Source organism: Passer domesticus, chromosome 5, assembly GCF_036417665.1.
Source record: "Passer domesticus isolate bPasDom1 chromosome 5, bPasDom1.hap1, whole genome shotgun sequence".
NCBI lineage: Eukaryota > Metazoa > Chordata > Aves > Passeriformes > Passeridae > Passer > Passer domesticus.
Window position 1 is genome coordinate 53,816,259 of NC_087478.1, and position 24,042 is coordinate 53,840,300.

Genomic DNA, 24,042 nt, shown 5'->3' on the forward strand with positions numbered 1-24,042 from the left:
TGCTATAGTGCTGTAGGGATAATTTTGAAAAACAAAATAGATTAGTTGAAAGGTAAGGAAGTGATTGATTAAGAAGAGAAGTTCACCCTTATAATAATTTTATTATTTTCCTGTTCATTAAGTACAAATTTGAACATGAATAAATCACACTGTGCTGATGGGTGGAATGTAGGAAAATAGAGATAGTGATGAAGGTAATCTCACCCCATGGGAGTTACAGCTGTGCTAATTATCAAGAATTAGGAACAGGCCTACCCTTAATAGGCCACAGCTAGATCCAGTTAGGATGGGTATTGTAAAAGAGTAGGTTGGCTAGTGGAGAATCTAGCTAGAGCTTGTTGGCTGTGCTGAGGAGAAGAAGGAGTCAGTACTGTGAGGAGCTGCCCATAAGAAATCACCAGGAAGGTACAAAACCTTTGTAATAAGATGGTGGCAACACTGTTGTTAAGTGAGATGATTTTAGCGTGGATTAATTCACTGTAAACTTATATCTACTTCAATTTTAATGGAATTTAACTCAGAATCAACTGAATATTTTTTTACTGAAGCCTTCTCATGGCACTAGTGGAAGCAAGAGGTGCCCTGGGTTTGTTTGTTTATTTTTAAGGGAAAGTTCTTGACTTGTATTTAAAACATACTGCATTGTTTTTAAGTCCAGCTGAAGGAAAGGATTTCAGTTAAGAATAACATAAAAAAAAACCCCTCATAATCCTGAAAGTATTTCAACACAAGTGTTACCTAAGACACTGCTAATCTTCAGCTGTGCAAAATCTCTCCTTACCTCACAGGAACATGATTCTGGAAAGGATTTTTTTATTTTGATAGAATAAGCATTTTAATGCTAATTTTAATTGCCTTTAAACAACTCAGTTCAGTTTTTCAATTCTCATAAAACTAACTTTTACTGAAAGAAAAGAATCTGTAATTTTGAGAATATGTTGTTTGTTCCTCTGTAAAAGAGAGGTTGAGCATTTGCCTGAACTGCAAAGCTTTTCTGCAGCTGAATTGTAGAACTGTAAACTATCCCATTTAAATGTGGAGACAAATGAATGGTATTATCACACAGAAGAGAAACAGGGTTAATAGTTTGCCATGAAGCACTTGGGAACATCTAAACTGGATGAGTTTGACATCTGCTGTGTGATGTCATAAAGCACAGAGTTACTGCAGGATTATTTGATTTAAAAGTTCTCACTGCATAATTTAGCTTTCCATAAAATAATTTACATGGATGAATTGAAGGCGAAGACTACCCATATTGGTGCCCTAAAACACTGGATCCCCTTAGCACATGCACTACACAGTTGAACATAAAAGTTCTATCTTTGAACAGGATCATTGAATAATGCTACAAGTGTTTCAATTGTTTGCCATAATTTGAAAGATTCAGCAACTGAATGAAGTTAATGTCATTTAGCTTTTTTTATACATTTATTCTGAATCACGAAAATAATTGTTTCTGGCTAAGTTTCATCAATTTGAAAGCAAAACTGCCTCTCCCATTTTTTCCCCTATCCATCAAAACACCTGTGCATGGCAAATTAAAGTGCTATGCTTCACATTCTTGGAGTTTATATGGCTTTAGTGGATGTCACAGCAAATAGTGAATGCACATAAATCCTTTTTTTCTAAAGGGGTTTAGCAGAAGAAAATTGAGTGTTTTACAGAGGAAATTTTTACAGGCAACTTGATTTGGGGCAATTCCAATAACTCTGAGGAAAAGACTGAAATGAAAGAATGTGACAGAACTATGCAGCTATCAGGCCTTTTGCTGTCAACCTTAATAATTACAGAAGTCTTACTTTCTTCTTAATGCTGTCACAAACATGAACCACTGTAAACATAATTTGGCATGTTCTGGGTCATAAGGAGATATTACTCAGCAACGCTTTCAGCACTTCAGTGAAATGCACTGAATTTTACTGAGCCTCATTTCTCTCAAGGGTATAGAATCACAGAACCATTGGGATGGAAAAGACCTCCAAGATCACAAAGTCCACCCTGAGACTGATCAATGCCCACCTTGTCACCCAGCCAGAACACTGAGTGCCACATCCACTTGTTCCTTGGACACCTCCAGAGATGGAGATCCCACCTCCTCCCTGGGCAGTCCCTTCCAATGCCTGAGCGCCCTTTCCATGAAGATATTTCTCCTGGTGTCCAACCCTGGCACAACTTCAGGCTATTTCCTCTCATCCTGTCCCTTGTTCCCTGGGAGCAGAGCCCAATCCTCCCCAGCTGTCCCCTCCTGTCAGGGAGTTGTGCACAGCCACAAGGTCCCCCCTGAGCCTCCTTTTCTCCAGGCTGAGCCCCCCAGCTCCCTCAGCCCCTCCTGGTGCTCCAGTCTCTTCCCCAGCTCTGTTCCCTTCTCTGGACATGCTCCAACCCCTCAATGTGTTTCTATTCCTGAGGTTCCCAGAACTGCCCCAGGATCTGAGGTGTGGCCCCAGCAGTGCCAGCCCAGGGCACAGTCACTGCCCCGGCCCTGCTGCCACACCATGGCTGGCACAGCTCAGGTGCCATTGGCCTCCTGCCCCCTGGGCACCCCTGGGCTCCTGTCCAGTGCTGTCCCCAGCACCCCCAGGGCCTTTCCCAGCTTTCCAGCCCCTCTGCCCCAGCCTGGAGCTGCAGGGGGTTGGTGTGACCCAAGGCAGGAGCGGGCCCTTGGCCTTGTGGAATCTCAGACCACTGGCCTGGGCCCATGGATCCAGCCTGTCCAGATCCCTCTGCAGAGCTTCCTGCTCTCCAGCAGATCCACACTCCCACCCAGCTGGGTGTCATCTGAGAAATGACTGAGGGTGCCTCAATCCCCTTGTCCCAGTCAAAGATAAAGACGTTAAACAGGACTGGCCCCAGTGCTGAGCCTTGGAGAACCCCACTGGTGCCCAGCCACCACCTGCATGGGGCACCATTCACCACCACAGGGTATGGCTGTTGATGCTTTACTCTGAGGTATAACTGAGGAAGAGTTTTTGTTGTTCAAAGTTTCCCTAAACAGTAGACAGAAGCAAATCTTTCCGTGTCTTCTAGTGGATCAGGCTTTAATTGAAAGGATAAAAATTAATGCAGGAACCTTTTTCTCTCTTCTTCTAACAGCTGTTGTATAAACCTGACTCCCCGTGTCATTAACTGCCTTAAATTACAATATAAATACCAATATTTGAGGGTGGAATATCGTAATCTTCTCCCTTCCTGACATAAATAGATTGCATGGTACATCACTGTCCACTGGAAGTACTGATGTTATTGTGGAGGAAATAATTTGCTTAATTCTACTCTCTGAGCTTCCAGCTAATTAGCAGAACAGCACTAAGCATTAGTTACCAGCTCTACAGCATTTCTTTGCGGCGTTGCTCACTTTGTTCATTTTCTATGAAGTCATAGCTACTCCCAAGAATAAACTCTCAGCCTCAAAGGAGTTTAAGAAATTAAGCATAATTGGAGGTATTTTAGATTTCATATCAACCAAATTGTTCATTCAAATAATCCTAATCCCAAGATTAGCTGTACTTCTGGAAAATGTTTCAGTATATAAACACAGCATAGATGCATAATGCAAAGGGTCTATTATTCTGTGGTCTCCAAAGAAAATGTGCAATTCCTTTGGATTACACAGAGTATTTAATCAAATACCAAAAGTTCAACAAACTATATGATATGACTGATAAATTTACCTTTTTTTAGAGAATAATGGTAATAGTACCTAATAACACAGTTAATTCTCTGGGATGTAACCACTGCATGTTGATTTCTCTTCTTCAGTTCTCCTCCAGTTCACTGCTATCCTTCCAGCATTGCTGTGAGACTTTGAAAGGTAAAGGCTTTATAATCTCAGAAAATGTTTCTCAGAACATCCATGCATGTAAACCCACGTGCATGTTTTTCCTGCTGTGGGTGGGACTGGCAAAAGTTATGCTGAAAAACAATTAGAAAAAATTCAGTTAAAGTCTGTGTAGTTATTGTAGAACCAAAATGGGTTCAGGTCAATTCACATAATCTCCATTTCAAATTGATGTTAAATCAGGAGAACTGAAACACTAATTTCATCAATTCATATTTTAAAAACTTTTAAATAATTTGATCTCTATAGTGTTTATTTCTTCCATGTCTTATATTTCAAAAATATCAATATGCTTTCTTTCTTCTTCTGATATGCTGGAAACGATTTCATGTAGAGCATTGAGTTTTCTCAAGACAGCTGTAAATTTTGGTCCAGAGATGTTTTAATATGTTTTTGTTTACTGCATCTGAACAGAATGTGCATGTTCAGTAGCACACCCCAAACTTGACTTTGAATTGTGGAATGGTTCGGGTTGGAATGGACATTAAAGTCCTCATCCCACCTCTGCCTACATGGGCAGGGACACCTTCCACTATCCCAGGTTGCTCAGAGCCTTGGACACTTACAGAGATGTGGCAGCCACAGCTTCTCTGGGTAGCCTGTGCCAGGGCCTCACCAGCATTCTCAAATAAGAGAATTCTCATTCTCATTAAAATTGCCAGTTTAATTTTGTTGTAGCTTTGTGACTGTCAGTGCTCCAGGGCTGAGAGGATGGTTGGAAAACTCCACGGAAAAGAATCCAGCCTGGGAGATTACATGGTAGGTCTGTGCTTATTTGTCATCTGTAAGGACCATAATCCAAATTTATGTATAGAATCTGTTAATTAGAGCTGTTATGAATTGTTCGGTTCACATTGTTCATGCAGTAGCTTGCAGACTTATAGACAAAAGCCAGTTGCTGAAGACGCAGGGCACTAATTAAGTACAAAATGTTTCAAGGAATTAACATCCTACTCAGATGTTTTCAGTGACAGTAAGTATATTATGCTGTCGTTGCCCTGCCCTAGGGTGTCCTCAGGACAGGTGTTTTAAACACTCTTATTCTTGCAATCTGTTTTATCCTTTAATCAACACAGATGTCAGGGATTTTAAAATAAATTTTTAAAATTAATCTGTAGGAAAACATGTTCTTCCCAAAGAAGTCACTGCCAAGTTTCTATGACCCAAACTCTGATCCTTAGAATCTTAGAATTAATTAATTGTGTATCAATTTAAACTGAGTAGACCTATTGGCAGAAGAGTTTTTGTTGGGTTTTTTTTGGTTGGTTGGTTATTTTGTGGGTTTTTTTTTTGTTTTGGTTTGGTTTTTTTTGCAAAGGATTGATGCTGATTGGATCTGTGAAGGTTAAAAAACCAGCTAGACATCTTATTGTATATTGACAATTGTCCTTTTGATCTTACACTTTTGCAAGTGGTGTATTTAATATTTCAACTGGCAAAATGGCACTTATGAAGAGTGAGCAGCAAAAAGTGCTGAAGCTCCAGCTCTTTTGTCAGTTAAATAACATTTAGGAATGTGCCTTTGGTTTTCCTTATAATTTGACTGTCTTGGTGCTCTAAGGCAAAGATGGCCATGCTACCTGAGCCAGATGAAAATGACAAGGAAGACCAACCATGTGCCACTGAGGCAGTGTCTACTGAACTATGAGCCTTAGAAAAATGTGGCAGCATAAAGTCCAGTGACAGTAAAAAACAGGCACCTGCATTTTTAAACAAGCAATAAATCATCAGAGGAAATTCTAATCTGGAAGAACAGATCAAATCTATCTTTAGGAAAGTGTCTAAGAACAAAAGGTAAAATAATTCAGAGGCAGGAACAAGATTTCATAATTTCATTTCTAGTGAGTTATTTCCTTTAAGCATCATAAGGTGGTATTAGGAAGGCATTACTTCATTTCTTCTTGGTGGGAGGTGAGTTTATCCATGTGCTTCCCTGCTCTTTTTCAGGGAAGCAGAGATTTCTGCATCTTTCCCTCCCTTTTTAGTCAGCAAAGTAGACTTTCTGATTTCCAAAGGCCCTGTTTGAAAGGTTATGGGTAATTTTCATGATTTTGCTGCCTTGGAAAGGATATCACAGAATCCCAGGATGGCTCAGGGACCACAGTGGGTCACTGGTCCCACCTCCCTGCTCCAGCAGGGCCATCCCACAGCACAGGGCACAGGACTGTGTCCAGAGGGGTCTGGAATGTCCTCAGTGAGGAGACTCCACACCCTCTCTGGACAATCTGTTCAGGGCTCGCTCAGTGCCCAGGGAAGAAGTTCTGCCTCCTGTCCAGGTGGAACCTCCTGGGATCAGTCCCTGCCCGTTCCTCTGCTGCCATCGCTGGGCCCCCGGAGCAGAGCCTGGGCCTGCTCGGAGCCCTCCCTGCAGACAGGGACACCCAGGGCTGAGGGCCCCTCTCAGCTGGGGCTCCTCTGGAGGCTGGACAGCCCCAGCTCCCTCAGCCTTTCCCTGCCAGAGATGCTCCAGGCCCTAAATCATCTCTGCAGCCTCTGCTGGCCCTGCTCCAGGAGCTCCATGTCTCTGCTGTCCTGAGGAGCCCAGAACTGGGCACAGCTCTCAGATGTGTCACACAGGGCTGGGCAGAGGGGCAGGATCACTCCTGACCTGCTGGCAGTGCTCTTCCTGATGTCCCCCAGGATCCCATTTGTGTCCTTGCCCCCAGGACATGCTGCTGGCTCAGGTATTGCCTTGGTATCTTGTGCCTCAGGCTGATTGGAGCTTTGCTTGCTCCAGGTACTTTCACTGGCAAAATGAATCAAAGGATTCAGGATGTGTCACCTTCATTTTGTCAAGATGTTATCAAAATTTACAACCAGACCTTCCTGGTTGCTGCCAGCCAGTAGCAGCGTTGTGCCTGGAAGTGCAAAAGTTCAAGTTTAGAAATTCTCTCACGTGCAGACCATTATCAGCTGCCTGTCAGCACCCACAGTTTAAGTCATCTTCTGTCTACCCCAGAGACCCAGTCCTGAGAAAACATGGTACTCCAGCATACAGAAATTGGCTCTGTTCTCTCCTCTTTTGACTTGTATCACCATAAATCAGACTTGCAAAGACCTATAATGTGACTAGGGCTTCTGTGTAATGTCCTTTTTCCTGCTTTTAGTCATAAGAACTCTTATGTTTTCTTTGCTAAGGTTATCAGGTATCCCCAGAGCAAAGATGTCTGGGTACCAGGAGAGCCTCCCTGGGCACAGTCCCTGCCTGGTGGGCTCATGGTGGTGGAGTGCATTTTTGGGAAAGCCTTCTTTAAATATTACAGCATAGGCCCCTTTTTAATGTTAGGCATTATCAAGCATTTGTGTATTGAATTTTTACAAAGAACAAGCTGAGTCTGAATATAATTTGATTTTCTAGCTTTCCTTTAGGATCCCGGAGTAACGGACTTTATTTTGACACAGTTTAAATGCATTGGCTCCATTCTAGCCTCCATTTTCCAGACTGTCCCAGTTAGAAAAGGGTTCAACTTTGTGCTGTACAATTAATAATGCTATTCAGTAATAACCTTCATTCTTCAGAAATTATTTCATAACAAATAGGATTGTAATGAAGCAGCAGTCTAATTAATGTTCCTCACCACTTTCCTTTCTTTTTTGCTTCTTAGAGAAATCAGTAACCTTCAGAACAGAAGAATTTGCTACAGAAATGGAACAATAGGGATTTGGAAGGCCTATCTCAAAAGGGTTTTTTTCATTTTCCTTGCTGTTCAAAAGTCTTGGTGCAGACACATTTCTACAAGCCACTGAGCATAAAATACACGTGTGCATGTACATTTCTGGGATATACAGTTAATTTGTCTCACTGGAAACATTTGGCTGTTAAGATAACAGAGTTTAAATTTCTCTTGAGTTATGAGACCTGCCACCTATCTCTAGCTGATATAGATAGGACAGAAAGATGACCTTGTTTTATAGGTTTTTTTAGATACGTTTCTCTTTTATTTAAACTTACTGTGTGGGAGAACCTAATTGCCAATAGAGAGAAAACTTCTAAATATGTTTTAAACTGTTTTTTCTTGCCACATATTAAAAATAAAACAAATCCTCCCTAGAACATACTGTAATCTTTACAACCTCTTCCTATTTTAGTTTATTAGGACAGAAGAAATCGCACTCATGCCCCTAATTTTTCTTTTAGTCATTATGGGATCTAAAGATTTGGAGAAAAAAGTCTTCTTAAAGCTTAAGTGGACATAAATGGATGTAAGGACAGGGAAAGTGTGTAGGAAATGTGTCTGGGAAGTTCCTCCAGCAGCTGGCAGACCCACATGGTTGGAAGGCATAGTGTAAATAGGTGGTTTAGGGAAGTTGGAATAAATTTCCCATTGAACTTATGGCCAGGATTTCTCCTATCAGTGTTCAAGAAATCAAGAACATTAATCCTGTACAATTACTTACATGTACCTGTGATCAGAGAGCTAAAAAATATCAGAGCTCCTCATGCCTGCCCAAGGACAGATGCCATCATTGGGACAAAAAGCTGGAAACATATTCCTGTTTCCTGAAGTCTACAAAATGGCACTTTAGAATCTTTTTTTCAACTTAAAATAAATGAGCTTTTCCATGCTTTGCTTTTCTTGGTGTTTTGAGGGATTTTTTTTCTTGGTCCCTCTGGTCCCAATCACTGATTATTCCTGGAGCTCTGTTCTCTGGCTTGGCATGTTGTATTTCTACCAACAGGAGGCTATCCTCAGAATCAGCAATTCTGCTCTGTAAAGACACCAAAAATTTCTGTGGAAGTTTAAAATTCCCCAGAGATGTCTCTGCTGCCCCTTAACATCACTACTAGGTGAGACAGCAATATCAGCCACATCTTTCTTAAAGCCTTGGGATGAAAAATACTGAATGATAGAGAGGAAGACAATCTTTGTTTAAGAAACAATTGAGTTCATCTCCTGATTTGTTGCATATCTGAAAGCAAGATGTCTTCTTTTATGATGATTTATAGGTATGCATTGAAATTAGTTGCCTTATTTTGAAATGATAACTTGTAATTTTCCTGTAAAATAGATGCTCAGATGATATTGATAAACAATCCCGATTCAGTCTTCCTTCCCCCTTGATGGACTTCTGTGTACTGAACGTATTTCATCAGATTCCTCCCTGCTTTTGGAATGTGTATATCACAGCATTTTTATGGGCTATTATTTATTTTTCTTTTAAAAATAACTTGTTTATCCCTCTTGGATTTCCTCTGCTACTTTGCAATACTTTTATTGACAAGCAAGTTCATTTTCCTTGTCTTAGACATATAAAAGATGTTTATAGCAGCCACATTTTTAAGTAGTTTTTTGTAGTGAGTCTGAGGAAGGTCTCAGCCCTTTATTTAACATTTTAGTCCCATGATGCCTACATTCCAAGCAGATCAGCCCTGTTATGTCAGGTTCTTCATGAAGAAGAGCTACTGGAATCCCTTGATTCATCTCTGAGACAAATTAGGGAGAAGAACAGAGCCAGCAGAGTGGGATTGGTGGAGGAAATAGTTGTAGAAATAGAATAAACCCTACATATACTGATAACTTTCAAATGTGAAATGCCACTGAAGTGAGAAACCTTCCCCAAAGTGGAAGATTGTTTGAAGAACACTAAATAGGGTGCTAGATGGGTCTGTTTCTCCCTATCCAAGGACTTTTGGATTCTTAGTGGCTTTGCTAGAATTCACAACTATTTCTCACAGCTGCAAGTATCAATAACTCCCAGGATAATATGGTCTCTGCAAAGCCATTATCAGAAGGTGAGGGTTTTTTCATGTGACATGGCCTGTTTCAAAGTTTTCAGTGCCATTCTGATCTGAATTAAATAGATCTGGTTTTTTTAAGTCCTGACTCATTACAGTGTAGCATCACAACTTATACAGTCACCAACCTCCTTATAATTCTTACTTTTTTTCTGGCTTTAGGCTCCACAGGCCTGACACTGCACACCCATCAATGCTATAAAACAAGATTTGGTCAAGTGTAATAAGAAAAATAGGAAGGAGAAATGCAAAGTATTGTAGTTGGGCAGAAACAATGACCCTCAGAAATTTGGGCTGGGAAAATTCTGGTATGAATTATTTATGGTGTAAAAGAGGAACTGGGGGCTGTAGTAGCAAGGATTGATGAGATTAAATTATTCTGGAGGGGGAAAATATGGTCTGGTGTTGCAGGAAAAAAACTAGAGTCTGAAAAATAGGTAATGTCTTTATTTTTGTTCAAAACTAGGCAGAATTCACATGGAAAACTGTCTACTTTTGGACACGATACTTCAAGAAAATGTAGTTTCACAGAGGACAGTCTAGTACAAAGCCATTTGATCAACTAGCAATTGGAAAGGGTGGTTTGCAGGGAAAGTGGGAATGAGATCAGGTAACCTGAACAAGGACTGAAGAAAGGATATAATAGAATCTGAGATATACAAGAGGCTGTTGTAGAGAGAGAATAGGTTTCAGGGTTTGAAGCAGAACAGGCAAGACACAGTTTGCTTCAATTGCAAAACAGATGAGTGGCACATATTATAAAAGCATACTGCTATTGTAAGAAGGTTAAATGTTCTCAGCTTCTGAGAAGGATATAATACCTGAATAGCCAGGACAGCTGGAAAATTCTCCTTGGTGTACTTATCTCTTTCTTCAAAATCAGTACATGCTTTTTGAAATATAACACCTTATTTAGCCAGCAAGAAAAAGAAACTGGATTTCCTTGCTCTGAACTCACATTTACTTCCCCAAAACAGTTATTGCAGCCATCATGAACCTGTGGGAAGTGGAGCCCTGAGGCTATAATCAGTCAGTAATGCACAGACCATTGAATGTGAATAAACAGTGGGACAGCCTAAAGCAAACAGCAGCTTGGGCTTTACAGCCACCCAAGGAAAGCAGGGAACAAATTGATTTGAGAGGAGCTTGTCAGGAGGAGCTTGTCATTCTCCCTTGTGCTTTCCACTAAACCATCAGGACTAGAGTCTTTATTCAGGGAGTGCCAGCTACTCCATGAGGCCTTCCCAGGGAGTAATTAGGAATTTTTTGCACAAGCTCACAAGGAAGTTGGGTTTGGAAGGGACCTGAGAGACTACCTGGTTCCCCCACCCTATTCAGGCTCGAGCAGGCTGCCTAGGACAGCAACTCATCTAACATTTTATGTAAATTAAAGTCCACTTCAGAGTGTGTATTTCTTTTAGCTCAGGGAAAGACACTAAGTAGCTAATGAGGGACAGAGCATATTCTCAGTTTTCATTTGGTCATAGAAAGCAAAGGATGTTTGCAGTGTTTTGTTGTGGAGAACACCCCATGTGTGGAGACATGAAGCTTGACTCCATTTCAGAAGGCTGATTTATTATCTTATGATATTATATTAAAATACTACATTAAAGCTATACTAAAAGAACAGAGAGAAGAATGATCAGAAGGCTACAAAGAACAAGAATAGAATAGAATGCATAACAAAATCTTGTGACTGCTCACAGCCTCTGCACAGGTGGCTGTAACTGGTCATCAAGTGAAAACAATCCACATGGACCAATGGAAGATGCACCTGTTGCATTCCACAGCAGCAGATAGTTATTGTTTACATTTCTTTCCTGGGGCTCCCAGCTCCCAGGAGGGAAAAAATCCTAGGAAAGGATTTTTCATAAAATATCATAGCTACAATGTTTAGGTTGAATGATGTAGTACATTATAATTTCTTAACTGTATTTTCAATGGAACACATTGAGTAAAGAATCCCCTGTGCTGTGTGCCTCCAGAAAAACCACTGGAAAATAAATGGGATTACTTGAAAAAATTAAATTCTCAATCATAGAAACTAAACTCTGAAGCAGGTAAACTTTTTGCATTATGAATGTACTAACTTGCATGAAAAAAGTGATTTTTGCAGTTTTTCAAAGGCCTTCTTAGAATTCTTCTAGAAATTCTAAAATTCTTCTTAAATTCTAGAATTCTTAATTCTAGAATTCTTCTTAAAATTGTTTCTTGAGCAGCGGTGTTTTCTACACTGTGTGGTGTGTGGTTTCAACAAAGGTAGACCATGGGTCTTTGAAAATCTTATGGCAATTCTATGTCAGGAAGCAGCGAGCAATTCAGGCAGAAGTCTTCTGCTGACTGGGATATAATTTTTTTTGGAGAGGTAAAAATGTGTTAAACTTATAATAGGAGAAAAACCATGGAATGACTGCAATGGGTATTCATCTAATATATGAAGAGGCTGGAATGAAACTGTCCAACTGACAGGAGTGGAAATGTCACTGCTACGTCATAAATATTTAGCCTGTCACTTGAATAAAATGCAGACACTCACCGCTTGTTATTTGGTTCTAGATGGCTACAAAGAGGAGCCTGATTTTCAGATTGAACTATTTTTGCTTCTAGCTGCAGAAGAATTCTCTTCTGATATTTGCTGGTGCATTTCCCCAACTCACCTAAGCCGGCATTTATTCCATGCTGGAGCAGCAGGGTTGCCAAGCACTGTCTTCTCTCTCATACAAACCTCCAGTGCAAAAATACCAAAAATACCACACTGAATCTGTCTCTGAAGGACAGTGAGGCTGTGAGAAGCACCAGATTGGTCTTGGCAGGTACATTGGCAAAGTCAGTTACAGAAAAAGAGGAAGCTGATGAACACATTTGATGGTAACAGAGATACCACACAAGAGAAGACAACAAAGGGATTCCAAAGGTGGCTTGCACACCCATTAACTGATGAAGATAAATGAGGAGAGACAATAGCTTGACTTCCACATTCACCTTTCAAACAGATATATTTATAAGATATTTATTTTCTAAACAGCACATGTGAACTGGAAACACCTAAATGGAAATCTGGGAAACTGTTTTTATGATGTCCCTTGTCAGAACTGCATTTCTGCCTGGTTAAATAGTATGACAGCTCACATTGAAAAAACGTAAAAGAGATTTCTGTCAGATACTTGGTCTTAAGTGCGAAAGTGTTGAGTGGACTACTGAAGAGGCAAACCATCTCACCTTATTTTCCATAGTATCATTCATATGTGTTTCTAGAATCATTTGACCCTATTCACATCCATGAGGGTTTAGTGAAGACAGGACTCAGGAGAGTCAGAAATATATTTTTCAGAGGGTAAGGAATAAAGATTAACATAGTTTCAAATCTGGAGTCAATAGCAGAGAAGAAGACAATGCTGAAGGGAGCTGACAAGCCAACAAGGGGGATGTAAAGAGAGGAATAGAGGGGGAATCACAGGTAACTACTGAAAGGGTTCAAAACTCATACTGCCTGTCTCATCCCCTGGTAAGGGGATGTATTTACACCGGTTCAAAACATTTTGAAATTAAGTTAAAATAAGTTTAGTGAGAATCAGCCAAGGTTTTTATTTCTAAGCTTGATGAGGATTGAATAGAATGACCCATCTGACTTGGGAAACTTTTCCTGCAGAGAAATATCTCAAAAGTGGTAGGATGAGGATGGTGCCAGGCTCTTTTCAGTGGTGGCCAGCAACAGGATGAGACACAATGGCCATGACCTAAACCACAAAAAGTTTAATCTCAACATGAGGAAGACCTTTTTTTCCATAGAGGGTGGCAGAGCACTGGAACAGCTGCCCAGGGAGGGAATGGAGTCGCCCTCTCTGAGGGCATTCCAAACTCATCTGGACACTTTCCTATATCACCAGCTTTGGGTGGCCCTGCCGTGGTCTGGTGATCTCCAGATGTCCCTTCCAAGCCCAGCTACTCTGTGATTCTGTCATTCTGTGAATGCTCTGGCAGAACCGTTTAATCAGCACCACCCTAAATCAGATCTCCACTGAAAAGCAAATATTAGCAAATATGGTCCTCTGGACTTAGATGTGCTGGTGGAGGCGGGAGCTCCCAGATGTAGTTTTTATCTCTGTGAGGCTGCCATCCCATGGGTCTGCTGGCAGAGAAGAGTGTGTCTGCTCTCAGAAGTGCTGAAGAACAGTCAGCAGGTTTGCCTCAGTCAACCAGTTCAGACACCACAAACAAAACTTAGGTGTAAAGGGGGATGTTCCCCAACAGATCCAGTTTTGTCTTGGATTAAATTAGTCTCCATCTCATCTTTCTGAGTAATCAATATTTTTGGCTACTAACTTGCAGATGTAAGTTTTTGTAATTATGTTCCTGTAGATATTATAGAAATCCAGTTAAATAAGAATTAAAACAAGCAGGACCTTATCCCTTTTGTAGGCTGTTGTGTATTTTTATTTTGGTCAAATAATCACTTGGAGAAAAAGGTTTCTAGGTTGACTCAATTATTTGGAAGGTCATTTGCAACCTTGATGATTCTGTGATTCTTTTATCTATACCTGATCTTGTAGAATATATGCAGGTCTCCTATTTATATGTATTTTAAGAGTTGTTATGGTAACTCAACTTTATTCAGTATAATTCAGAGTACCAGTGATAGATCATTGTACTAGCAGATGGGGAAGGAACTAGCAATGCTTAAAAAATTAAATAATTCAAGTAAGAGCTGTGACACTACTTCAAAATGCCATTATGAAATACATTCTAATGAATTTAGTTTAGTTTGGTGTTTGAAAGTTTATTTTCTCCCATGAATATTCATGCAAGCTGCAATTTTTTTAGCAATAACATTCATTTAAAAACTTCAGATGAATCATGCCAATATGTGTTTGCCCTGAAAGTATTGTGAATTCTCAGATGACTCTGTTTGCATGAATTTTCCCATCTATAAAACTTACTCAAGTCCTTTTTCTTGCCCTTTTTAAGTGGGATTGGATGGTGGAGACAACCAAATGAATTCCTTGGGATTTAAGACGGTAACAGCACTGTATAAACAGCAAATTATAAGTAAAGAATGACAAAAGCAACTCTGGCCTGAGGCAGTTAATGAGAAAGTTATGGGCAAGAATATGATCACATAAAATCCTTTCTAAACAATGTCAGCCAGCATATTTTGTAGAAATGAAATAAAATTATTCCTACAGCCAAGGAGCAAACACAAAAAGAGGAACTTTATATTAAATTCATTTTTCAGCCACTGATGGCAAAAACTGAAATAGTGCCTGTTCATCTATTCCTACAAGGTGGTATCCCTGCCTTAAGATGATGACCTCAAGAGGACGAACACTTTTGCTGTAGTATGTGTAGTATGAGGAACAGATTGTCTCATCACATTCCTAACAGACATCAGGATATGTTTTTTAATAAACTTAATGCATTTTTAGCAATTATAATTCTGACAAAACCCCAGCATTGTAACCTAATACGTGATAAAGCCTTGATTCTGGGAAACAGAATGCCTGGATCTAAATGTCAGTATTAGGTTACTACCTCTCCTTGCTCTCAGAGCAGCAATTCACAGACATGAAGTACTAAATCAGAGCTGAACAAAACCACAGCCACTATCTGATCAGGGGGGCCCTGGTCTGAGGAACAAAAATCCAGGTTGATGTAAACACAGACCCAACACCAGTGAAGGAAGAGTTGGCATATGAAGAATTACAGATGCTTGAGCCCTAAGTTTTTGGGGAAAAATAGTTCATAACTTACTTCAAGTGTCATTCCTTGCGGAAAATATCAATAGGCATTGACATCCTCCCATCCCCCAATAGCCATCCATCCTCCATGAGAGTTGTGTGACATCACTGAGAGACCTCTCCCCATAATCTTTAGGAAGAGACCGAGGAGACATCCAGGGGGCATCCCAGATGTCTGGAACTGGCTAACGTCACTCCCGTGGTGTAAAAGGACCTCTCAAAGAAGAATCCAGGAAATTACAGGCCCATCAGTCTTGCTTCATTCTGTGGGGAAATTATGAATGGAATTCTCCCAGAGGCTGTCACAAGCTAACTGAAGGAAAAGCCAGCACAAGGGCAGATCGTGCTTGACAAACCCAGTTGCCACCCATCAAAATGAATCCTGCTCAGCTGATGTGGGCATTGTCTACCTGGATTTTCCCAAAACTTTCAATATGGTTTCCTCCAGCCTCCTCCTAGAGAAGCTGGTGTCTTCCTGTCTTGACAATGGTCCATGGTCTGGGTGACCTCATTGTGGCCTTCCAGTACCTGAAGGGAGCCCACAGGAAAGATGGACAGAGACTCAATAGTCTTTCCTGATCTTTCCACTTTCTACTCATCTTTCCTCACAGGGGCCTGGAGTTACAGGACAAGAAGTAATAGCTTCAAAATGAAAAGGACTGGGTTAGTTGGAATATTGGAAAGAAATTGTTCCCTCTGATGGTGGTGAGGCCCTGGCACAGAGAAGCTGTGGCTGCCCCCATCCCTGGAAGTATCCAAGACCAGGCTGGGTGGGGCTCTGAGCAACCTGGGTAGTGGAAGGTCTCCCTGCCCATGGCAGGGGGTGGGAGAGAATGAGTGTTAAGGTCTCTTCCAACCCAAACCATTCATTCTACTATTCTGTGATCCTTGAGATAACTTTCAACTTCACATTCTATGATTTTCCAGGAAAAAAACCCCCCAAAACTGGAGGAGAAAGAACAAAGGGTTTTTCTCCCCCTATTTTAGAGCCTCAGAGTTACATGTAGAATTATGTTAGACTTACAGAGGAGCTCATATTCTCTTTGCTTTAAGGTGAACATCTTCCACTGCTGGCATTTGGGTTAATGTCTACCCCCTAACTCTAAAACTGGTTGCCTTTAATAGATCCCTCAGCTCTGCCCAGGCTGGACTCCCACCCATCACTGGCAGAGAGACTTCAAACCTACATGAGCCAAGCCCTGACTTCCTGTCAGTGAGGAGGAGGAGGAGGAAGGAGCAGAAATATCAGTTTTAAACACAGCACTGTTTAACCCCTAGTGCTCAGTCTGTCCTCACAGACTAAGAGAGCACAATCAGGTAAAAATATTAAGGGACTGACTTTCTAATTATCAGTCAGGAAGATGGAATACTGGGAAAATAGTACCATGGTTTGCAGATGGATTAAATTGTTTTTATGTGTGAGGTATCTTAAGATCTTGAAATTGCTTTTTTCAGAGCCCTCCTCTTGATAATATAGATGAATAATAAGAAAATGAGGACAGGTGAGCTTCAAATCACCCACTTTGTTTAGAACAGAGAAGTACCACATATTCCTGCCAGGCTTGTCATTTAGATGGAGATTTATTATAATGAAGAAATTGAATCATGTCCTCAGATACTGAATTATAAGAAAGAGAATTTTGCAATTGTGCTTACAAATGCCAAAAAAACAATCCCCTGGAACATGGTGAAAAAGCAGAACAAGTATGAGGCAGAAAAGACCACTAAAGAAATGTCTCTCAATCATGTCCATTAGCTGCTGAAATTTAGCCTTTTCCATTCCACGCAGTGCTCTCAAATGTAAAAATAATGACACAGTAGCACTGCGTGCTGAGTGGATAATGAAGCTTGGATCCCCACCCTCTTTCATCTGAAATCAGCTAAATATCTAACGTTCCTCTGATGATGTGTCCATTTTAGGCACAGCCAGGACCTAAAAGCTCATGGACTTCCCGCAAAGCATTTCATTTTTCCAGATCCATTAATACAGTCCTTGCCCAACTACCAGAAATGTAAGCTTTGTTTCATTTAATTGGCAACAAAGACAAAGAAGAGACTCAGCTCAGGTGTCAGCCTTCTCTTATGCAAACAGAACAGAGCACAGGTGATTTCAGGTCAGGTATGGTATATTCAAAGGCCATTTCCTCTCAGGTTTCAACTGTTTTTCTTTGCAAGCAGTGCCCAGCAGTTTGGCCAGAGAAGCAGGAACAAAAATATGTAGAGTAAAATCAGCACTATTTAGCATCTGAGATGAGTGTAAAAGGGCTGCTTGGCTTGGTTTGGTAGTTCTTAGAAGTGTTTTCATATGGATGGGAAGGAACAAAGCACGGGCATAAAAAACCCCTCTGGTTCAGAGACAGGGAGATTGGCTGTCCTGTTTGAGGTCAGCAGGAGAGAAGAGCCCTCCAAAGAAAGGAGAAGTAGGGGTTTTTCAAAAGGCACAGTGCAGCTACAAGATTTCTGATTTTCTTTCCTGCTCTGCATCTTGCCAGGTATGATGAAGTCTTTCACCTTTAACCTGTAAGACTCTCACCTTTAACCTGCAGAAGTTTGTTACTTGGTTTCAAGATTTGGCTCAGTTCTGAAAAACCTGCAAAACCCCCCTTGGTTTGGATGGTTCTGTTTTGCATTTTGGCATTCAAGCAGCAGCATTTCAGTCTGGCCCTGCCAGTCACACGCAGCACAACATAAAGTGACACCTTGCTTTGCCAGAAAGCCAAATGATTTTGATATTCCCTCAATCTGGAAAGACAGTAGCTTGTGTGACTCCTTCTCTGGGAAAAGTATTCTGTGCGGGGAGGGTGGGAACAGCATTATGATCTGGAGAAATTTCTACAACAGTCTTTAGAGGATTTGCTTTATCCTTGGAAGGAAGCACTTTGCTGCTGTCAAAAACCGTGCAAGGTACAGAATGCGTCACATAGCCACATAAACCTTTTGTGCCTGCCTATGAATGACCCACTGAGGAACCACAAGTGAGATTCTTTATGAAAAGCCCTTTAAACGTGAGGTTCTTCTGCACTCTTTTATGTAGAATACCCTCATTTAGCCTCAAGTGGGTGAGTTACCGTAGCTTATTTAGACATATGATAGAAAATCTCAGCATTTCCTCAGCTTTTTACCCCAATTTTCATTTTCTCAAGCAATCATTTAGCCCACAGACTTGGATGCTGCAGGGTTTCTAATTCATCACTGTAAGGCATTCAACACACATTCCCATGAAAATTCCTTAGATTTTTGCCAGTAAAAAGATTCATGCCAGTAAAAAGAAAAAATAAAAAATCCAAACCTCAGTGTTCCATGATGCACAGTAGAATTAATGTGTTATTGTAAGTTGAGAAAAAAACAATCCAGCCACACTTCTTGAAGATAAAATTACTGAGGCTCTGAAAATTAATTTCCTGTTTAGCAGTAAAATAATTGAAAGACTGAAGTTGCTCATGAGATTAGAAGGCTGTCTACAGGTTCTGTCGGTGAACAGACTTTCACATAAAATGCCCTGCAGAGACTTTTTTTTGTCACTTAGACAGTTTCTTACCAGCAGAGATGTAAAGTAATCACAGTGAAATGCACACTAAATAATAGAATTATTGGTATAATTGCCTGAAAGTGGATGGCTATTCTTAAATGATCACAACATTGCAAACCTCTGAGGCAGAACATTTCTGTATTTGTACTTTGTGTGCAGAGCTTGGAAAATGTTTTTTTTCAACACTGTCGTCATCCACCATCTGTCCACCATCTAGAGCCTTCCCAAAGGGCTGGGAGGCTCCAGGATACATGGGAATGATACCCTGAATCTGCCTTATTCTGTAGGGACGGAAGCACCAGAGCAGCAAGAAATAAGCTCTTATTCTAGAAAGGAGACACACCTGGTTTTCCAGAAATCTCTCAATTTGAAAATCTATTTGGATTTAGGGCTAATCTGTCTGGGATGGCTGCAGCGTCCTTAGATACATCTATCTCTCTTGCCTCTCTAATAACTCTAATTTTCTCCATTGATAGGCCCACTATTTATTATTTGTGCAGTTACAGAACATGAACCAGGATCACATAAAGCACTGAGTGGTTGCCTAAAAGAAGAGCCAGGAAGCCAAGCCAGAATGTACAGGAAACTCTGAAAGGAATCTTGTTTTCATCTTTTACTTGCCAGAGCAGGCATTGGTGGGGTCTGGCATTTTTATATTCTCCATGCCTCAATTTATGTACCAGAAATTTTCTTATATAATCAATGAGGAAAAAACCAGAAGTTTCTTCAGTGGTAGTGCAGAACAAGATCCAAAACTTGAGTGTTTCTCTGCCCTGTGGAAGGAAAATCTGTCTCTCTGTGCTGAGCATTTAGGAAGACTAAACAAGCCAAACCCCATCATACAAACACCTTTCTGTCTTCTCTGGGTCCTGTATCCCTACTTGTAAAGTAGGAATTAATGTTCATTTTCCTCACAGAGAATAGACTAGGAGGTGCCCATATACATTCATGGTAGGACCACTAAAACATGGCTGTATATTGGTGTATATATACAAATATTTGTATAATATATCGCTGTATATTTGCTTTTCATCATCTAAAATGAATTATTTGTTATTGTGTATAACAGTAATTAGGATACTAGAACTGCTAAATGTAGACATTTTTTGCTTTTCACAGGAAAAAATAATGAAGATTGAAATATTTTTCCTTGTAAAGGGTTGGAGAGTTTAGAAGCAAAAAGAAAATGTAGAAGAAATAATATAACTGAGTCAGTTCCAGTTCCTAGAGTATACTTATTTCTCTGTGCAAAGAAGGAATGATAAGAATGGATAAAGGAGTTCATCCATATTAACCAGAAAGTGAAGCTAACAGCAAATGAGAGAAAACAGATTATGCTCACCAGACTGTTGAAAACAAGCAAGACAAAAATTCAGTGTTTTGTCATTGACTTCAAGGGGATTGAGCAAGGCTGCAGTTTTGTTATCTGTAAATAGCAGGGGTTGAGTGAAGGTGGTCATGTTTCTTGCAGATTCAGAACAGGCAGGGCCAAGAATGGCCAAGAAAATAATGAAATATGTAGCAGTGAGACCTTCAATACACCTGGATGTGCACAATCCCTTATTTTGTAGACAACTTGGGTAGTTTCAGCACAGTGAAAATGTCTTTAAGGATATGCTGGGGGACTGCTTTTAAGAGAGATCTTACAGATGTTGTAAGTATTTCTTACTCCTGGTGTTCTTGATATTTTTGGTCAGACCATTTTCTAGTGGTAGGTGATGCTCAGACTTACCCTGCTGAGGATCTGGTGACTCATGTGATAAAACACAACAATATGAAATGACTTGTAAAGGCATTAATTTTTTAATGATGTCTGTGTTAAAAAGGGGACTAGCGGTGATACAAACACTATCTTGACTTTTGGCCACACAGTTTTTATTCAGACCTCATGCTCCTCAAATATGCATCAATTCTCTTCTCTACCCTTGCTGAAAAATAAGATTATTCAGGCATTGCCCCTTTCAGTGGCCTCCATAGAAGTAGCTTATCTGCACAATGAATTGGTTAGCCCCAGTGACAAGTTTTAGAGGCTGGGCAGAGCACCTTTCCATTCATTCAGCACAGTCCTTTTTATCAGCACCCTCCAGGCTCTCTTCAGTCTCTGTTTGTGGGAGATAACAAATGGAGCAATTTTTTTTAAAGAATATTTTCTATTTAACAGTCCCTGGTTTCTGTCTGGTGTTAATCTCCTGAGCAATGGGGTGATTTTCTAGGTGGCGAAATAGCCATTAAACTGATAAATCAAAATTTTTAGGCCATTTCACATTTTCTTTTGTCAGCTGCCCAGGTTACTTTGAACTTGGACGTGGATTCTCTTACCAGCTGTCCACCACTCCCTACTTCAGCCACAGGTAATGTGATATCTTTGAGGTAGTCTTGTCTGTTTTATGAAGCCAGCTCATGGGGTTCTGTGTGCTCCAAGAAAACTTTGGAGTTCAAAGCCTCAGTCTCTAATATCCACCTTCAAAATCCTGAGGAAAAGTGAGGAAAACCTGTGGCTGGAATCACAACTCACAGAGCCCAGTTTGTTCTTGGAAAGACTGTGAAATTCTTGTTGCAGAGGGATCTGACCACTGTTTCCATTTCCATATGCATATTCATTTATATGCACAGATAAAACAAATAGCCCACTCTGTTTATTTACACACAGTACTTGCCAGTTGATCTGTTGTTTTCTCCTTGTATTTGATCTCTAGGAACAGTCTGCCTCGAGAAGACAGCTTCACTCTTCCTCTCCTGGGAGGTAGTGCTTAATTCGAATCAGATTACAAAAAATAGTAACAACTTGCTGGAAAAAAAGAAAAGTAGCCATTAATCACTGGCAGGAAGGAGAGAGAACATCTTTTGAAGACAATTTATCCTTTAATTCACAGACTAATGCGCATTTTCTGTACCTATGATGTATTTGAGATGTGGAGCTTCAGCTGGCATGTCACAGCTGTGTTGCCTCCAGGTGTCAGGGACTGCAAGGGGCGATTCTTTTCAGTTTATAGTTCAGGCAACTGCTGATGTGAAGCTGTCAAATATCACAATTATAAAATGTCTGAAAGCTAATCAGTCTACCAAGAACAGTTTCCTCCTTCTTTCACACATAAACATCACATTAGATTAGCAAATGTAGAGATGAGTGGATAATTTATAATGAACAATTAGTCTAATTGTGTCTGCTTCTGTTAAGAGCCGAGGATGAAATGCTAAGACTGGATGTCTGAAATAATTTATATATTTCCAGTAAACATTTTTCCATGTGAATGTCCTGTGAGTAATTCATTGTGAATTGCTGAGCTTCAGCCATGGTGATGGTTGCTAAGTTATAGAAGTCACTGGGAATGTTTGTGTTTCTCTAATTAGATTATTTGTGAGTCCAGACAAAACACTGTGAATTTAAATTTTTAGAACTGAAAACGTCATGACAATGGAAAAATAGCTGGAAACTACCTGAACATTTGAACTCAATATATTTGGCATTTAAGCAAAGCCATTTGAATAACTGGAAAATTAATACAGAAGACTCATGCACATCATTATAGTTACCTTTTTTCCCAATGAGGAGGCTATTTAGTGAAAATGTTTTTATTCCTCCAGATAAACGGAACTTCTTTTAGCATCTGCATTTAATTTCTATGTTGCTTATGGAGGTATATTCCATTAATTAACTGTTAACTTGTGGAGTTTGCCAAGGTCCCAGACAGTGACATAAAACCCTGTCTGAAATGAAATTTAAGTACTTTACACCGATGTCACCAGCACCGTGACTTCATCCTTTGTTCAGAGTGCCTTCATATCGCAGGAGAATCATGTCTGGATCTAGGTTTCATGCTGCTATGCAAAATATTGGGATTTCTGAAAGTGAAAAGAGAAAAGCAGAATGAGCAAAGCCCAGTGGAAGAGTTCCTAGAGGTTCGTTCCCAAGTGTCCTGCAGTGCCAGTGTCAGGTGGCAGTGATTGAATCACACCTGGGTGGTGGCTCAAGCTGCTTGGAGACAGTATTTTATCCCACTGAAACGTTCTGACTGTACACCTGAGCCAGTCTGCTGCTTTATCACCTTCACCTCAAGCAGTTTTAAAAAGACTGACTTTTCTTCACTTGGTATTTCAGCACTGGCTGCTGTGTCAGGTGTGCCCCCAGATAATTGATAAGGGAGTTTTTCCTAGGATGCTTCTTTTCTGCATGTTTGTAGGGATGATAAAGGCCCTCAGCATTCATGGATCCTTCCCCTGTGTAATGAGTCAAATCCATGAGAAGGAGACTTTTGAGATGTGGAGCTTCAGCTGGCATGTCACAGCTGTGTTGCCTCCAGGTGTCAGGGACTGCAAGGGGCGATTCCAAAACAAAAGTTTTTGATGCACCCAAAACCTGACATGGTCAGTTATTTACCTGTGCCATTGAGAGTGAACACAGTAAAGGATCCTGAGCACCTGAGTAGATTTTTTTACCTTGCCTTTTTTTTTTTTAATTTAGTAATCAGACCAACCATTTTTTCTTATGCCACTGGTGTTTTGTAAAGGCCAATTAGCATTTTTGAATTCTAGCATTTGGTAATAAAGGGCATCCATATGCTCAAAAAGAAATTAATCTTTTTCCTTTGCTTTGGCCACAGCACTGTAGCAGTAGCATTTCTAAAAAGCTGTGGAATGCTAAGAAGGAAAGGAATGATAATTTACAGGTCCTCACAGCTTATGGGTGGTTTTCATCAATCATCACCCCAAGTTCTCTCAGGGTTTCCCTGTCTAAATCCCTTTGGATCCATCCCTTCCCTCCAGCCTGTGTTCGCACCCCACAGCTCAGTATCATCAGTGAACTTGCTGAGGATGCCTCGATCCTGCTGTCACCAACAAAAATGTTGAACAGTATCATATGGATCTTGTCCCAGACCTGTCAGGTTCATGTTCTGATTTGGGGCATTAATTTCTCCTTCCTGGGTCAGCTCTGTGTGTCATTGATGAGGTCAGGTTCCAAACCTGCACACAGTCATTAGCTCACCACACAAAGTGTCACATAGGATGGATGAATTCCATAACAGCTGAGATCTGGTTTAACTCTACTCCTGATTAGGCCTACCAACCCAAATTCCATATTGAGCATAACCTTCGGGTTAACCATCTCTAAGGACTTGCTGTACCAGTTGTTGACTGTCTGAGCTTATGGTTTTACAAACCCAGCAGATAATTCAAGCTGCTAGGAGCTTCAGGAGTCCAT

At 40.5% G+C, this 24,042-nt stretch overlaps 2 long non-coding RNA genes across 2 annotated transcripts in view; both read left to right on the plus strand.

Annotated features, from left to right (window-relative positions):
• LOC135300766 (uncharacterized) overlaps window positions 1-24,042 on the plus strand; it is a 55,419-nt gene that overhangs the window by 26,594 nt on the left and 4,783 nt on the right. The window contains exon 3 of the long non-coding RNA XR_010362543.1: window positions 21,122-21,193. This is a non-coding gene — a long non-coding RNA (uncharacterized LOC135300766). The remainder of the gene's footprint in view (window positions 1-21,121; window positions 21,194-24,042) is intronic.
• On the plus strand, window positions 318-12,120 carry LOC135300765 (uncharacterized). The gene is made up of 4 exons (XR_010362542.1): window positions 318-405; window positions 3,763-3,814; window positions 4,520-4,600; window positions 7,447-12,120. It is a non-coding gene; the product is annotated as an uncharacterized LOC135300765 (long non-coding RNA).